A 19,328-nucleotide genomic window follows, 5' to 3' on the forward strand; every position below is an offset into this window, starting at 1 on the left:
GTCCTTTTTAATGCTTGTCTGCACAGTCCTTAGCATAATAGGACCCTGACTGGGCTTTCAAGGTGCTCTCATAATATAAGAAGAAGAATTTTGATGGAAAGTGGAAGCGTTTCTGAATATTTGTGCAACCGTGTATTCACGGTAATATTTCTACCAATATTTGCCACGTTCTCGAAACTCTGTGTGGGTTTGTGAGTGATCCAATTAAGAAGCTAAAATATCATCTGACTAGTCAAGCAGGGCCTATTCCAGAGCCTACTGCAGTCAGTGGGAGTCTACCCATTCACCTTAATGGCCTTTGGATCAACCCTCCCAGTATAAATAGTGAATTATTAATAATGAGTATCAAAAGTGGGAGTCACAGCAAACAGTTCATGAAGAACTCATGCTCTGAAATTTGTCCCCATAAACTATTGATTAAATAATTAACAAACCTGATAAAATCACAGAGAATTCAGGCAGGGCCAAATCCTCCCCTCCTTGAAATTAATGACAGAATTTCAGCTCATTTTAATGGCTGCAGGATTTGGTGTGAGTGGCCTAAAGAGTTAAATTTAAATTATTCAAATATCTTGTTGGCCCATCTCTGGGAACAAGTATTTATATTTTCTAAAAATAATGACTATCCTTTTAATCTGTTTAGCTTCAGGGAATTGAATCGCAGACAGTGGTGAGTGCTGCAGGTGTAGGCTTTGGAGTGGATAAGGCTTACTCGGTCCAGGGCTTTTTTGTGGAAATTATTCTGTATAGCAGAGGTTCTCAACCTTTTTCTTTCTGAGGCCAGGTGGCAGGGCTCAGAGCCCCAGGCTTCAGACCCATGCACTGGGGCTTTGGCTTTCTGCCTTTGGCCCCAGCAAGCCTAAAGCTGGCCATGTTTCGAGGAGCCCCTGAAACCTGCTTGCCATCCCCCACCCTCTCTGAGGCCCAAGACCCCTGGTTGAGAACCACTGCTCTAGGGTACACTCTCGTTTCATTTTTACATCAACTAATATTACTTCTAACTAATATATGTTGTGGATGTTATCAAGAATAGTTCTTATAGACTTTGGCATGGGGCCTTCAGACATATTGATAGGATTATAAATTACCTCCTGACATAAAGCTTTAAATAAAAATATTCAAACAATAGTTTAAAACAAAATCCTTCATAGCAGACAGTGGTAAATGCTGAAACAAGGAAAAGAGACTTAAAACATTCATTTTAATCATCCACTTCTTCCTTTCAGAAAGAGGAGGTGGACAAGCCATCTATTTAAATCCATCTTCATTTCCTCAAGTTGCTTATTATAATTATTCTCATGCAAAATCTTCATGTCTGGATGCAAATTAATACTTACATAATTAAAGCTGTTCCCAGTCCACAGACTTTAGGTCAAATCAGGAACTTCTCTAGGATCAGAGACATTTAGCATCAGTCTTTGATTTAGTTGGGGTCCAATCCTGCAAGACCATTGCATGCAGAACTTCTGCTTGTACCAATGGGACTTTCATATGGGCAGTGTCTGGATTGGGTTTGTATTTGTATAAAGATGAATTAGAGAAGAAATGTGGAGACTGATTTATGATTCTAAGCCTATATTTGTGTTTCAAACTCTTTGGCAATTACTGTGCACTGTTCCAGACATAGCTGCATATTCAATGTGGTTGGAAAATTTTAATAGAAAATTTATGAAGCAGACTGGCTTTCCAAGTGATTTTTTAATGAAAAATTGAGACCTGAAAATGATTTAGTTTTTGAAAATTGATAATATTTACTGGAAAAGTTTCAGTTTTTGATTTAAGGAAACAACAAAAATGTTAGTTTTCAGTTTTGGCAAACTGAGAACTTTTACCAAAACCCCAAAATGTGTATTGACATGGAATACCTTTGGGTTTCCAAAACTTTTTTTCTAGTTTAGTTTTTCATTGGAGGTCTTTCAGATTGTCCTTCATTGTAAAAATTAAAAAATTGGGCATTTTCCAACCAGCTCTCCTGCATATAGGCAAAGTAATAACTGGGAAACATGTAAAAGTAAATGGGAGCCTTCTCTAGAGTTCCTCCTAACTGCTTGTTAGTGAGGTTCCCAGGTTTTCGTTAAGTCAGACTCTTTGGTCATAGAAAAATACCTTCCCTTTGCCCCTTTCCTTACTCTGTAACTCTAGCTCCCTCATAGCTGAGATGGAGTCTGCTTTGCAGGCAGCTCATGCCAAGAAAAGGTGCATGCAGGAATGCAGCAGGAGAAGTCCTGTCCACCCGAGAGGCAGCTGTTCCACATCCCCTGGAGTAAACAGACACACATTGGAGTAGTACAGTGAATATAGGAAAGGGAAATATTTATTTACAGAGTGAAGGATGGAGAAAAAACAACATGGGGGAAGTTAGGGGTAGCAAGACAGCAGGGTTACAACCACCACGAGGCCCCACAGGCCCAGTGGTACCACAATATGAAAGGGCAGACACCGAGCAATGTGACTACACTCAGAGCTTAGGAGTTTGGGGCAAAGTTCCTGTCTGGCAGTGAGTCTTGTATGATCTTGGTTGTCTTCGACTCCAATAAACTTTCTCCAACAAACCCCTCTGGTGCCCTCTTCTGCTGTGTTCTGCAAAGCCACACAGAGTGACAACCTCCATACTTAGCTAGCTACAGTCTCCCTCTTTATCCCAATTCAAAGTCACAAGTCCCAATACTCACAGCCCCATACAGCTCCTGGCAGCAGTGATATTGGGTCCAGTTCCGGTTTGCCCTTCTTGGGCAATTTCTCTCTGGCACAGTGCTCCTCCTGGCTTCTGTCCTTGGGCATCCTTTTTGGCCACTCTGTACCTCCCAGACTTTGGGCAGGTTCTTGGCTCCTTCACTCTGTGAGGGCCTGCTTGCTGTAACCCTTCTGTCTGGAGGTACAGACATACATCCATTCACTCTCCTTTCCACACACCTGCAATAACCAGCACTTTCTCTTCCTGCAACCATCAGCACTTCCTTGTCCTCAGGACACGGTTTTAAAGGAGTCATGCTGTCTAAACCCCAAAGGGTTTACACTTGTGATTTTAGAGGGTTTCCATATTTCTGGAATCTTTCTGTTTAACCTCACTGATATCATGTCAGGATCATTAATGAAAAGACATACATCACAGTGAAAACACTGACAAAGGTGCGTAAAAGGCATCTCTTACTTTGTTTACTGTGTTACTGCTTTCATCTGGACCCTGTTTCATCAGTGGAGTATCAAGGAGGGTCCATGCGCAACCTAACTATTTAGGGTGGCTTGGAGGGAGAAAGCAATCGGAAAAAGCCTGTTATATTACTTAACAGCTGGAGTGTCAGGCTGGGTTTCCTTGAGGAGAAGTCGCACTATGGTTGTCTGAAAAAAAAAATCCTAATCTTGCTTCTTTAAAATTTTTTTTGGTGGTAGCTTTGGTTTTGTATGTGTGTTTTTAGCCAACCTGTTAAATAGAATCCCTGTTCCCCTGGAGATGTAGCCTGGCGACGGAAGGAAGAAAATTACACTGGCTTGTAGATTTTCTGAGAAGGCAGTCTTTCAGGAGTGTCTCATTTTTTTTCTGCTTTATTCACGCCTTTCAGTAGCTCTCAGCTTGCCCGAGGAAGAAATCTGAGGCCTGTCAGTGTTGCTCTGAGTCTCCCAGAGGGGCTTCTTGAGACAGACAAAAGACTCTTCATCCTCTCAAGGGCAGTTCATCCACAAAGGTTCCCAGCCCTTGCTGGTGTGCTGGAAGTGAAGCATCAGATGAGAGGCTGCCAGACTAGCCCTCTTTTTTTTTTTAAACAGTTCTCACATTCAAGAATTTTTTTTGATCAGATGAGCAAACACAAGGGCAGGCTGGGAAAAGTGTTAGCAATGGAAAGGATGGAGTAATACACAAGTACTCAAAACCAAATACCACTGTATGCAGAACTTAATAATCATGTGAATGGAGATAGATTTGTATCTTCATTGGGTTATTTTACTTCTTTAAGAAAATAGTTTTAAATTGTGCATTGCTTCCTCAAACAGATACCTGGTGAAAATCTTACATTGCTACTTCAGTGAGTATGAGGTTCTGCCATAGGATTCATGCTGGGAGCATGCATGGAGCACTGTTGACCTCAAGAGGGTCATCTATCAGGTTCCTGTTGAAGTGCCTTGGATAGCTATTTTAGTAGCTATTTGAAGAATTAAAGTAACTAAGGCCATGTCTACACTTACTGGGGATTGATGCTGAGGAGATTGATGTACTGGGGTTCAATTTAGTGGGTCTACTGAAGACCTGCTAAATTGACCTCAGATCACTCTCTCATCGATTCTGGTACTCCACTGGAACTAGAAGCATAAGGTAAGGCGATGGGAGAGTTTCTCCCATTGACCCAGCACTGTGTAGACACTGCAGTAAGTTGACCTAAGGTACATTGACTCCAGCTACATTATTCACGTAGATGGAGTTGAGTAACTTTCCCCTGTAGTATAGACCAGACCTAACAGAACTTATCTTGCTTATTTAAATGTCTAAAAGTGCCATATAATGTTCTGGGGCATTTTATAAGCATTATAAAGTAAGTATTAATAGATCCCAAACATCATTTAAAAAAGTCTTTCCGTTCACCAAAACAAACTGCTCCATATCCACCCACTGCACATCCCTTATTAACCTCCTTCATTTTCCTCACCTTGACACTCTCACACAAAGAGTGTGGGTGGGGAAAATAGATGAAACTTATAGCATGTCCTGAAGGTCCCTCAATCCCACCCAGCTATAGTGGAGAAATCATGTTAGAATAAAGTCATTTTTGTGCTGGAATTGAATGTCACAGGGGAGTTATGCCAGCATGACTATGGAGGTAAAAATATTCCACTGTAACAATGCTGGTCAGTTTCTCTGCATAAAAGAGCTGTAAAGGCATACTCACCAAGAACACCCTGCCACTGTATCCATCCCCTTTAAACCAGGGAAGCCCCACAAGAGCCACAGTATCACCCAGGGATAGAGACAGGGCCAACATTTCCCCTGCTTTGTGCTATTCCACCAGTGCAAAGTTGCCTTAAAAGTCTGCTTAATAAAGGGCAGAGCAAGGATGTCTCTGAGCGCTAGATCAGGATGTCCCGGGTGCATGTAATAGTCTCCTTCTGATCATTTGCAGCCATTTTTGCACCCCTTCCTCCACAGCTGCATCAAGCTGTCCTCTATTACACCCACACTTCCAGGCCATGGTTTCGCAGAAAGCGAGGACTCAAGTTGTTATTAAATATCCATAATTTCTGGCTGCTAAATGATAGTTTGCTATATGAACATTATAATTATTAACAAGAACTTTATACAAATGTTAGAGTAGATTTTGTATTTGTAGAAAAGTCTGTAATCTAATGCTGACCTCATAATGTACAAATACACAAGCCATGCGATTAGCTGCACAGAAAAAAAAATCCTGCAAATATTACTGTATTAGACTGCCAGCACTTCCACACTAAATTAAAATATATGTTCTAGAAGACTGAATGCTTAGTCAGCCTTTTCACATTCCCCACTCAGTGACTTCACTGGGAGTTTGGCCTTAGTAAAGACTTCAGGATTTGGCCTTGAATGAGTTTTAAAGGAAACAAATGTGCAGTTTGCACATACAAAGCAAGGGTCTGTCTGCACAGCAATGTAAGCCTGGGCTTGAGCTTGGGCTCAGATCTAACCCCTCTCAGATCCACACACCATTATGCTAACCTAGGGCACCATTATGCTAACCCAGGACCTTGCATGGCTGGAGGGCAAGCCCGTATTAAGCTGAGACCCCGTGTTCAAGCCCTATTGCTTTCCTGTGTGCACAAAGCACCAGCTTGATTTGGGTCCCAGAAGTCCTCGGGATGTATCTCAGTGTTCCCAGCGGCAGAGGGGAAGTGTTGCAGGCAACCAGCACAGTGTCTGGAAGTGCCACACTACTGGCTGATCAAGCACACTCCTCCCTCTGTCTCTGTCTCTGGCTCCTCCTTGCTGCTGCATGGAGCTTGCCTGGAGCAGGGAGCCAAGCTGACAGGTGGGAGGCAGCTCCTGGCCTCTGGTATGTTGGAGGTCATCCCTTCCCTGGCTGTGCTGAGCTAGGAGCTCTGCTGCTTCCCCTCCTGCAGCCAGCCCCAAAACTTCCCCACAGTGAGAAGATGCCAGAGCCCCTGGCTGCAGGGAAGTTTTGGGGCAGGATCCCACTCACCACCCTCACAGTGCATGCAGTGCCAGGGAGGGAAGTGGGGGCCTGGGAGCAAGAGCCAGAGAGTGGAGCAGGGACTAAATGGCTGCCCTGCAGGGAGGGGGAACAACAGAGTTCCCAGCTCAGCATGGCTGGGGAAGGGATGACCACCCAACAGCCTGGCTATTCCCCCTCCCTGAAGGGCAGCCACTTGGTCCCTGCTCTGCTGTCTTGTCCCCTACTTCCCTCCCTGGGGCTGTGTATGCAAAGGTGCCTTGGGAGCATGCACTGTCAGAGAGGTGAGTGGGAGCCAGCCCCAAAACCTCTCCATAGCCTCCCAGGGGTGGGGCAGGGGCAGGCGTAACGGATCCTGCAGGGGGCTGGAGAACACTGCACCCCAAGCCCTAGGAACGCACTTCATCACTCCGCAGCCAGCAACCGCCAGGCTGGGGCATGTGTGTTTTTCCTCTGAACCCTACATTTTATGTCAAACTTTATAACAAACCGACAAAAATAATTAAAAAAGACAACCAAACAAAAACACCTTCATTGAACATCCCATGGTAAAAGTTAACAATTGCAAAGTTTCATTTTAATAGTCTGACAGCCCTGGAGACTGACCTGCTAATTATCCTCAGAACAGGTGCACAGGGTGTTTTCCTGCCAATGTGACTCAGTCTAGTGGTGGAGAGTCCTATTCTCAGATTAGATGATAGTTCAGTATAAAGCATTCTTAAACTGCAGTCATTCTACTGAGACAGCCACTAAAGGAACTAATTATGCACTTTATGCACTCATGTGCTCCTTATGGGCACCTGAGTCCCATCAATAGCACTGCCTCAATTAGGAAATGGGGAGGAGGGCAGTAGAGTTTTCCCTACAGTTCAACACATTCATAGGGCTAGAGTTTTGACACTCGGGAGGAAGGGGCCCTAGGCAATCTGGGAAAGGGTTTCTTTGAGTTAGAATAATAGAATCATAGGATTAGAAGGGATTGCAAGGGTCATCTAGTCTAACCACCTGCCAAAATGCAAGATTTGTTGAGTCTAATGCAGCGGTTCTTAACCTGGAGTGCATGCGATGCCCTTTTTGGGGGTGCATGACATGCCAGATTTTTTTAGAAGGTAAATCATCGAAAACACAAATTAAGCACAGGCACGTAAGTACAACTACTTTGTTTCATCTAACCTATGTATTTATTAAGATTATACGTTTAATGATTACTGTAACATACAAACAAATATATCTAGGTTTAAGGGGAGCGAGAACATATTTTTAGGTTTAAGGGGCGTGAGAACATATTTTGAGAACCAAAGGGTGCAGGCTTCAGTAAAGATTAAGAACCACCAAGACAAATGGCTATTCAGCCTACTTTTGAAAACCTCTAGTGAAGGAGCTTCTACAGCCTCCCATCCCTAGACAGTCTGTTCCATTTTCCTCCTATTCTTACAGTTGGGAAGTTTTTCTTGAGGTTTAATTTGAGTCTGCTATGCTGTAGTTTGAAACCATTGCCTTTTGTCCTGCTCTCTATGGCAAGAGAGAACAACTTATCTTCATCTTTTTTATGGCAACCTTTCAAGTATTTGAAGACCATTATCATATAGCTCCTTAATCTCCCCTTTTCCAAACTAAACATAACCAGTTTCTTCAGCCTTTGTTCATATGGCTTGAGTTCCATCTGTTTAATCATCTTTGCCACTCACCTCTGGATCTTTTCCAGTTGCTCTACATCCTTTCTATAGATTGGTGACCAAAATTGGACACAGTACTCCAGCTGAGGCCTACCCAGCACCGAATAGAGCGGTACTATCACCTCCTGTGACTTGCATTATATGCCTCTGTTAATGCAACCTAAAATTGCATTTGCTTTCTTTTATAATAGCATTGCACTGTTGACTCATGTTGAGGTTGTGATCCACCACAACTCACAGATTCTTCTCAGCAGTGTTGTTGCCATGCCAGTTTTCCCCCATTCTGTATTTGTGCATTTGGTTTTTCTTCCCTAACTGTAGCACTTGACATTTGTCTTTGTTGAATTTCATTTTGTTGTCTATAGCTCAGTTCTCCAATTTATCAAGATTTCTTTGAATTTTAACTCTATCCTGCAAAGAGTTTGCACACCCCCACTGCCAGCTTTATGTCATCTTCAGATATGATCAGTATGCTTTCTAGACTTACATCCAGGACATTAATAAAGATGTTAAATAACACTGGATCCAGAACAGATCCCTGTAGAATCCCACTTGAGACTGCCTTCCAATTTGAGATCATTCCATTAATAACTGCTGTTTGCTGTTTTACCAATTATGTATCTAGTTAATGGTAGTTCTGTTGAGCCCACATTTCTCCAGTTTACTTATTAGAATGTCATGTGCAATTGTGTCAAATGCCTTGCTGAAGTCCAGGTATATTACATCCACCACATTCCCTCTATCCAGCAAACCATTTACCCTGTCAAAGAAGGAAATCACACTGGTTTGGCATGATTGTTCTTAGTAAATCCATGCTGGCTGCAAGTGATTACCCCTTTGTCCTCCAGTTATTCAGAAATAGAGTGTTTTATACATTGCTCTAATAGCTTCCCATGTATTGGAGTCATGCTGACTGGTCTATAGTACACTGGCTCCTCCTTTTTAAAGATGGGCACTACATTAGTTCTTCTCCAATCTTCTGGAATGTCTCCTGTCATTTATGAATTTGTGAATATTATTGCTAGTGGCGCCAAGATTTCTTCAGCTAATTCCTTCAGCACCCTGAGGTAAATAGCATCAGGCCCTGCTGATTTGAATTAATTCAAATTAGTTGGATCTATGATGTGTTCTTTACTTATCCTGATCTGCATCCCTTCCCCTTTATTGTCTATGGTAACGTTGCTAGTCACCCAATCGCCTGTTATTTTTGTGAGAAGACAAGCAAAGCAGGCATTGAGCAGTTCTGCCTTCCTATCATCTTCCATTACCTGCTCACCTTCTCCATTGAGCAGAGGGCCCACACCATCCCTAGTCTTTCTTTTTTGTCTGACATATTTATAGAACCCCCTCCTGTTGTCTCTAACGTTATTGCCAGCTTGTAGCAGGGTGGACCCCTGCACCTGCCCAGAAGGGGTTAAAAACGGCCCTGAGAGGGGGCTGTGGCTGGGGAAAGCAGCCTTTAGGCGGCTTTGATTGGGGAAGTGGCTGCAGCTGGGGCCATGCCCCAAATGGAGCAATAGGGCCTTGTAGGAGGGCCAGGGAAGCCAGAAGAAAACAGTCTCTCTCTGACTGGGGAGGGAGACAGGCCTGGCTGCTTGGGAACTCACCCCAGGGGACCTAGAGGAAGGCAGGGCTGGGGAAAAGCCTTAGGAGCTGGGAAGCCCTAGGCCAGCAACTCCCCAGGCTGCAGAGCTGGTTCTAGGCCTCCTAGGTACTGGGCTTGCAGAGGGGCAGTCGGAAGGTGGGTAGAGGCAGCCAGTCCAAACCCCTTGTTGCCTGTGATGATCGGCTGATACCCTGCAGTCTGCCCCAGGGCACGGGGGCTAAACAGAGACTGGCAGTAGCCACGACTGAGGCAAAGTGGGGATAGTGGAGTGAGGGTTCCCCTGGGAGGGGGGAGACACAGTTAAAGCGGCACCGGGGTCCAGGGTGGGACACGGGGGCCAGCAGCGGACAGGTGGATCACTGGCCTGCAGAGGGCGCTCCGGGCTGGAATTTGAGCTAATTCCCTGAAGTCACCAGCAGGAGGCGCCGTGGGGATGAGTCCACACATCTACACAGCTGTAACTCATTCTTTATCTTGGCTTTCCTGATTTTTGTCTCTACATCAGTGTTCCTCAAACTGGGGTCGCTGGTTGTGTAGGGAAAGCTCCTGGTGGACCGGGCCAGTTTGTTTACCTGCCCCATCTGCAGGTCCGGCCAATCGCGGCTCCCACTGGCCGTGGTTTGCCGCTGCAGGCCAATGGGAGCTGCTGGAAGTGGCAGCCAGTGAGTCCCTTGGCCTGTGCTGCTTCAAGCAGCTCCCATAGGCCTGCAGCAGTGAACCACGGCCAGTGGGAGTTGCGATCGGCTGGACTTGCAGTCAGGACCTGCAGGTAAACAAAGTGGCCCGGCTTTCCCTACACAAGCGGTGACCTCAGTTTGAGAAACACTGCTCTACATGCTCACGTAGACAGATTTGGGTCTGTGCACTGCAATGTGGACGCCAGAGCCCTAGATTTGAGCACAAGTTATAAAATATTTAACTTAGGGTTAAAATGCAATGTAGACCCTTGAACCCAGGGTTCCCTGACACAGGTCAGCTGACTCGAGTCCTACTAACCTTAGGCTTACATTGCTGTGTAGACATACCCCAAGAGGGCAGGAAGGACATGGGGGAAGGAATATCCTTGTTGTGTTAGCAAAGCTAGTCAATGAAATGTGCAATATATTTGGTTAAAGCAGCTTGGCAGAAGGAGTTATTTTTCACTTCTTAACATATCTTTGTCTTCCAAATTTTGCTGACATCCATTCCTCTTTGCTGTTTTGTTGTTCCCAATAGAAAGGGTAGGTCACCTGCAGTAGGGGCATGAAGATTTGTATGAAGGACAAGAGTCAAGACTGAAAGTATAGAATAAATATTAAGGCATGGTATATGGTAGTGGAGACTTTAGGGGTACGATGTGGTTTAAGATGGAAAAAAGAACTGAATCACAAAACATGAGAGAACAGATTTTTGCCCTGAGATATAATATATATATTGTTTTTCTCCTTCCTAGCCCAATAAACTGAAAATATAATTTTTTTTTGTTAAATTGGACTCCCCACACAATGATGTCTTCAAGATTTTGGTCCCACTGCATAGGATTCATTTGAGATCTTCAACAGGCACTGCATCTGACCTTGTCCCAACACCTGCCCAAATTTGGAGATGTCTTGATTCGTTTCTGATTAGAACTTCAGGACTTGGGTCTGTCTCTGTAATGGGCTGAATTGCTATACAGAATCTGAACAACTCATGCTTTGAGGAAGTTTGGATTTAAGTGTGATTGTGAATCTGGGCTTTGTCACTTGGGTTCATTGCTACTCTTAAATAATATTACCACTGTAAATAGAACCCAGCCCAAAATAGTAAAGGTTTAAAAGACGGTAGCATTGGACATTCAAATGTTGATACTTCAGTGTTTGTCATGCTGTTACTTTCACCTTCACTGTATAATATCATTATATAAAAGGGATGAAAGCTAAACTTTGATGTTTTGTTTTGTTTTCACAGTGGTGATCTTCTAAAGAAGATATTAAGTGAGCCATGCTTGACCCCTGTTTCTGTTTTGCATTCTGCAAAGTTGAGCAATAAGTTTTACTGGCACACATATTTGCAGAAAGCAAATGTCAGAGTTGTCTGCAAGGGAAGGTCTTCTGGTTAAAGCACTGGGATGCAGGAGATAAGGCTTCCTGTTTGGCCTTGGGCAAATGATAGAATCTCTCTGTTCCTCCTCTGTAAAATAAAGATAATAATACTTGCCTACCTTTCCTGGGGTACTGTAAGGATACATTTGTTAATGTGTGGGAAGAGCTCAGATACTATGGAGATGGAGCCAACTAATTCCTATATGGACATATGTACTCTCAACCTGAATTTGCACATGGCAGTATTCAGGCCAGAAGTGATTGTCCATTCAGGGATCAGAAAAGGACTGATCTGACCATTCATGAACACCCATCTTTACTTTTGAATATTCATGATCAATTCATAAAATATAATATTTGGTGTATAATATTGAAGAGTGAATAAATTATAGAAAACTGCAATTGGCAGGTCCATGGGTGTTCTGCAAGCAGAAAAAGGGACTAAATTCACTGAATAAATTATTCCTGATCAATCATTTGGTCAGTTCTATGAAATATTATCATCATTATAAAACAGTGTTACCAAACAGCAATGTCGGGTTACAACATAGTGATATTTGCATTGTGATGCATCACTGCTTTGTGCTGCAGCAAATACCAAGATTTCACAGCACAAATGATTCAATATTATGACAAGATGATGTGGACCTGGAGGATAAAGTTGGAAAAAGCAGCCAACTCTGCTCTGCAAATTGCGTCAAAATGCACCTCCATCATGATCTCCAAGTTCATCATATCTAGTCCAGAACTAGGCCTCTCCCCAGCAAGTCACTGCTTAATTAGGTGATGGTGGTGCAAGACATTGCTTGATTAGGTGATGGTAGTTTTGAGAAGTAGACAAATCTCCACTAGGGACTAGACTGAAATTACCAGAGTTATTTTACTTGCAACCTACTTTGAATCCAAGTCTCCAGAAGTGAAGGGCAGGCAATTGCATTAACCCATGTTTTTCTAAGTCCTTGATCATTTGTCTTTCAAATTAGGACTATTTCGGAAAGTTTCCATCCATCTCTAGAGACTTTTTTGTAAGAGGAAATGGGACTTTTGCATCCCAGCAAAGCCTAAAGAAAATGAATCACTGCAAGCTCTTTTCCTAAAAGCCATCACAATTTGGATATTTTTGTAGACTGCAGCTGTCCAGAGTCTATCCCTAATTTGATTCCTTCCAGCACAAGGAACTGCTATCAGAAAATTGCCCTCCAGGTGTCCCATCAGGTGCTCTTATAGCCTGGATACCAAAAAAAACCATCCTTTGATTAACAATTTTGGGTACTGATTTGCATTGCACTGCAGATTTCCCACTAATCCTTTTATGCTTAGCTGGAATTCATCAGTTAACAAAAGTAGTTAAGCATATACCATTAAAGGCTAAATTCCTAGGGATTGCTCAAAATCCACAGATGCTTCTTGAAAGAGCTCTGGTTCACTGCACAGAGAGAAGTAATGTTGTCTGGGCTGAACATAGCTGAAAAGATATGTGTCTGATGTAACTTTGGAAGGTCACAGTGGCTGTATTTGCTGGAACTTATTATTAGCTGGAAACTCTATTTTTGCTATCGAGTGTGCTTATCACATGCAGGCTCATTGTCAAGGGGCACTGAAGTAGTGATATTCCCTAAGAAGCTGTCCTTCTTATGACCGTTCAATAGTATCCATAAATGAAGATTTACTGTGTTTTGTATGGAAAACAGAATATGTATTTCATCCAATTTGAGTCACAGAAAAACAAAAGCATAAGCAGCACTGAGCCCTCTCTCCTTGGATAATTTTGTGAAGAGCGGCAGGATTTTGGCAGCATATCTGGCTTCAGAAAACAAACACAGTTATAAAACACGGGAGTTTAGGGATGGTATGGTTAGTGAAAATGGCATCTTTTAAGGCACAGACTTCTGTGATTTCTGAAGTTCCCTTCTTTATTTTCCAGTTTTATTTTTTTTTCTGTGTATCATTTTCTTTCCTTTCCATGTGTTGCACATCTGCTCGGCAGGTTCCAGCCAGGAGAATAGCCATATGGGGACCTGGAAATCTCCTCTACATTGATGCCAGAAGACAAGTTTATATTCATTCCAAATGGCATGAAGAACCATTTGTCAGTTTTCCCTTTACCTCCCTTCTAGTGACTTAAATGTACGATGTTGTCTAAAACTCACAGAAAATTACCTCTTTGGTGACAAATTTAAAAGACTCTTCATGTTAGTTTAATTCCTAAAACACTGAAAAACATAAGGCCAGAAAGTCCCACTCCTTAGCCCTCTGTGAGCTAGCAGAAGGACTAACTACCCCCCCACAAATGTTTTCAGTAGTTTTTACCCTTGTTTCTTTTGACTTTTTTTTTTCTCTTGTAGAGATATTGTCTCTGGAGGCAGATACATTCATTTAAAATTCCTCCAAAGTCTGGCCATTAGCTTAAGTTAATGTTCAAAACTCTGCATTGCCTTCAGAATTTCAGTGACATTCACATTAATTTTCAGGGGCTATAAATCAGGGGACAGTGTACAGGGAAGACAGCCAGCTTAAAAATGGCTACACCTGACTCATATATCGACAGAGAAGCGACTTATACAGATAAAGTCGCATCATGTCTGTCTCCTAGAAGTTGCCTGTCAGAAAATGAAAAGTCAAAGAAAGTGAACTTGAATAGTATTGGACAGATCAGTGTTTAGAAAAAAAGAATCTAAGGGTCCAATCACACTCTTATTCAAATCAACAACAAACAGTCCATTGATTTCAAAGGGGCAGGGCTGGGTGCAATATTTATTGGAAGGTATATGTGAACTTAGGACAAACATTAGCTTCACATATGAATCTGGTATTAAAGGAATGTGGGATCTGTTCACAGAGGGTAAAATTCCCTTCACTTGCATAATGCTCAAATAACCCGGTTTATTATGCAGGCAAAATCCACCATCCTTACTGCCTGGCATGGGCTCTAGGATGCAGCTCAGCCCTAGCACTGCCCACTACCAATGGCCATAGATAGACCCTTCATGCTACTTGCACAGCTTGTTGGATTTACAAGTCAATCAGCCCCCAGTACCCTGCCAGGCTATGCACAGTTGGTGGAGAGACCTCTTGGGCTGATGTTGCAGTCTGAATGTTTGTGTGTGGATTTGGAGGAATGTACAGGCACAGAAACTCATGCTTGAGAAGCTGAATAGAAACGTATTGCAATCGCACTGAAACCATACAGTTACATACAGTAACTTCTCTGAATATCTCCTTAGTTTCCCAGGGCTCTTCCCACCCTTGATTCGTCCTGAACATGGTTTGGATTGGGCATCTCTGACTGTCTAACAGTCACCCCTCATCAATAGTTTCCCCAGGAATTGAAATTAGGGGGGATGTTCGAATTTACAGAGAGGGGCTTTCAGGGCAAATGAGATATAAAGAAGAGATATGAATAAAGTACATGTTTTGTTAGGATAATGCAAATTTAACATAAGGATAATGCAAGTTACACATAACAAGTCTAGATTTCTAAAAAATATATAAAAAATTATTTTAAAATGTATTTAATTTAAATGGACTTTTGAAAAGTAAGCCATCATGGAATAAGAGGGAAGTCCTCTTATGGATCAGTAACTGATTAAAATATGGGAAACAAAGGGTAGGAATAAATTATCCGTTTTCAGAATGGAGAGAGATAAATAGTGGTATCACAGAAAGGTCGGTACTAGGACCATTACTGTTCAACATACTCATAAATGATCTGGAAAAATGGGTTAACAGTGAGGTGACAAAATTTTCAGATGATACAAAACTACTCAAGATAGTTAAGTCCCAGGCAGACTGTGGAGAGCTACAAAAGGATCTCACAAAACTGGGTGACTGGGCAACAAAATGGCAGATGAAATTCAGTGTTGATAAATGCAAAGTAATGCACATTGGAAAACAATCTCAACTATACATACAAAATGAATGAGTCTGAATTAGCTGTTACCACTCACGAAAGAGATCTTGCAGTCGTTGTGGATAGTTCTCTGAAAACATCCACTCAATGTGCAACGGCAGCCAAAAAAGCAAACAGAATGTTGGGAATCATTAAGAAAGGGATAGATAATAAGACAGAAAATATCATATTGCCTCTATATAAATCCATGGTATGTGTACACCTTGAATACTGTGTGCAGATCTGGTCACCTTATCCCAAAAGAGAGACATTGGAAATGGAAAAGGTACAGAGATGGGCAACTGAAATGATTAGGGGTATGAAACAGGAGGAGAAATTAAAATGACTGGGAATTTTCAGCTTAGAAGAGAGACGACTAAGAGGGGATACAATAGAGGTCAATCAGCACAGGCTAAGTACAATTCTACTGACCTTTACTCATACAATAAGAACAACGTTTCATTTCCCACCCCCAACCCCCTGAATTCAAGTGATTTGTAACCCAACCCCAGCCAAAATCTATCACTTGGGCAACACAGCTCTGTTTGCTGGATACCTAGGTAGATTAGGTGTGAATGTAAATACAATCTGGTCCTGAAGCCTTTCCCCCCAGCCCCAGTTCATCACTAGCTCTCAGGGAAAGCTCATTTAGACTTTGCTTACAAATCATCATTTGAAATTATAAGGCTGGCCTACATGACCGAAATGAATGCACTGACATTGTCATAAAAACCAGCTGTATAAGGAAGCTAGTCTATGTTCATACTTTTGAAATCTATTATACTTTTTCAGATCCTTGTATTTTATCATACACTGTATATACTTTTAAAGTGTGTATTAATGTTTCAACTTCAATTCAGATTTCCAAACAATCACTAAATTGGCATGTTTCAGAGTAGCAACAGTGTTAGTCTGTATCCGCAAGAAGAACAAGTGTACGTGTGGAACCTTAGAGACTAACACATTTATTTGAGCATAAGCTTTTATGGGCTACAGCCCACTTCATTGGATGCATAGAATGGAAGAGATAGTGAGGATATATATATATATATATATATATACATGTACAGAGAACATGAAAAGATAGGAGTTGCCCAACCAACTCAAAGAGGCTAATTAATTAAGATGAGCTATTCTCAGCAGGAGAAAAAAAACTTTTGTAGTGATAATCAAGATGACCCATTTAAGATAGTCTGACAAGAAGGTATGAGGATACTTAACATGGGGAAATAGATTCAATGTGTGTAATTGCTCAGCCATTCCCAGTCTCTATTTAAGCCTAAATTGATTGTATCTAGTTTGCATATTAATTCAAGTTCAGCAGTTTCTCATTGGAGTCTGTTTCTGAAGCTTTTCTGTTGCAAAATTGCCACCTTTAAATCTATTACTGAATGACCAGAGAGGTTGAAGTGTTCTCCTACTGGTGTTTAAATGTTATAATTCTTGACGTCTGATTTGCATCCCATTCATTCTTTTGCATAGAGACTGTCCAGTTTGGCCAATGTACATGGCAGAGGGGCATTGCTGGCACCTGATGGCATATATTATATTGGTAGATGTGCAGGTGAATGAGCCCCTGATGGCATGGCTGATGTGATTAGGTCCTATGATGGTGCCCCTTGAATAGATATGTGGACAGAGTTGGCATCAGGCTTTGTTGCAAGGATAGGTTCCTGGGTTAGTGTTTTTATTCTGTGGTGTGTGGTTGCTGGTGAGTATTTGCTTCAGGTTGGGGGGGCTGTCTGTAAGTGAGGACAGGTCTGTCTCCCAAGATCTGCGAGAGTGAGGGGTCATCTTTCAGGATAGGTTGTAGATCTTTGATGATGCGCTGGAGAGGTTTTAGTTGGGGGCTGAAGGTAACGGCTAGTGGCAATCTATTATTTTCTATGTTGGGCCTGTCTTGTAGTAGGTGACTTCTGGGTGCTCTTCTGGCTCTGTCAATCTGTTTTTTCACTTCAGTAGGTGGGTATTGTAGTTTTAAGAATGTTTGATAGAGATCTTGTAGGTGTTTGTCTCTGTCTGAGTGATTGGAGCAAATGTGGTAGTATCTTAGAGCTTGGCTGTAGACAATGGATCATGTGGTGTGTCCTGGATGGAAGCTGGAGGCATGTAGGTAAGTATAGCGATCAGTAGGTTTCCGGTATAGGATGGTGTTTATGTAACCATCGCTTATCAGCACAGTAGTGTCAAGGAAATGGACCGCTTGTGTTGATTGGTCTAGGCTGAGGTTGATGGTGGGATGGAAATTGTTGAAATCATGGTGGAATTCCTCAAGGGCTTCTTTTCCATGGGTCCAGATGATGAAGATATCATCAGTGTAGAGTAGGGGCATTAGGGACGAGAGCTAAAGAAGCGTTGTTCTAAGTCAGCCATAAAAATGTTGACATACTATGGGCCATGCGGGTATCCATAGCAGTGCTGCTGACTTGAAGGTATATGTTGTCCCCAAATTTGAAATAGTTGTGGGAGAGGACAAAGTCACAAAGTTGAGCCACTAGGTTTGGTATGTAACTAGTTCACAAAACTGGGGTGGGGGGTGTTGGGGAAATTCAGGGGGGGGTGTAGGGAAATCACTGCCCCTCATGCTGAAAGGCTCAGTCATCTCTCCACTACAATACAAGCTCCTGTATCTAACCCCATTTATTTTTTAACCTTCTAGATTTGGCTTTCCTGTCCCCACCTACTCTGCTTATCTGCCAGATAGGAGTTACAATGAACAGCTCCCCACAGTGGTCCAGTTTGGAAATATATCTCGTATTTTAATAGCGGTCTGATTATCATTATACTCTCCACAAATAAACATCAGTTCTGAAAATGTCCACAGCCTTACACTGGTCCTCTGTACTCTGTTTTTCACTCAGAGAAAACCCAGATGGCAGCAACAGGAACAACTGGTATACAGTGTTCAAGCCCTGTGCTTTGGAATACTGTCAAAGTTTGTGAGTGGTAGCAGCAGTAAGCATTAATCCCCAGGGAATATAGCTACTTCTCAGAGGATGTAATGTACATTGGGCAATACCAGAGGTACACTTTTTTCTCTATACATGATATGGTATACACCATGTTAGATGCATACATACAGAAGTAGTCTCTTTTATCTTATAATTGGAGTGTAAACTCTTTGGCCCAGAGACCATCTTTCTGTTCTGTGTTTATACAGTGGCTACCACAATATGGCTCTGGTCTATGATTGAGACTGCTAGGTACTATCACAATATAAATAATAAAAATAGTACATGGGGTGGGGAAATCCAGAATAGTAATGCTAGCTAAACATGGGAGGAGGGATAGCTCAGTGGTTTGAGCATTGCCCTGCTTAAACCAAGGGTTGTGAATTCAAGCCTTAAGGGGGCCGCTTAGGGATCTGGAGCAAAATTGCTACTTGATTCTGCTAGTGAAGGCAGGGGGCTGGACTCAATGACCTTTCAAGGTCCTTTCCAGTTCTAGGAGATAGGCTATCTCCATTAAGAATGAAATTATTTGCTGTGTGGTCCCCTTTAATCCTCAACATTTGCTGTATTTTCAGTCAGCTTTCCCAACGTTACTTGCCATCTCCCTGATTGTTAAAGTTGTTTTGAGTCTATCTTTTAAAACAGGTTCTTCTTGTTGCTTTCACCACTTCATATCTGAGTTCAGACACTTCTGTTCTGGCAAAATCTTAATTTCCCCTCAATATTCCTTACGGATTCCCTAGCTAATATCTGTCTGCTTCTGGAATCTTTTCCTGTTACTTCTTTGTAAATTCCAGAGGAAGCAATATGTATTGTTTTTTAGAAATACCCTCTTCATTAGCCCAGCCTTCTTTAAAAAGCTCTATTGTCTTTTTTGCTGGTCTTTCATTATTTACACATATGAAAATACATCTAATTTTTATGGTGTTGAATTAACAGTGCAAATGTTATCTCTGATTCTCCTTAATATTGTCTGTCTCTTTTGCTG

Source organism: Gopherus evgoodei, chromosome 2 (assembly GCF_007399415.2).
Source record: "Gopherus evgoodei ecotype Sinaloan lineage chromosome 2, rGopEvg1_v1.p, whole genome shotgun sequence".
Taxonomy (NCBI): Eukaryota; Metazoa; Chordata; order Testudines; family Testudinidae; genus Gopherus; species Gopherus evgoodei.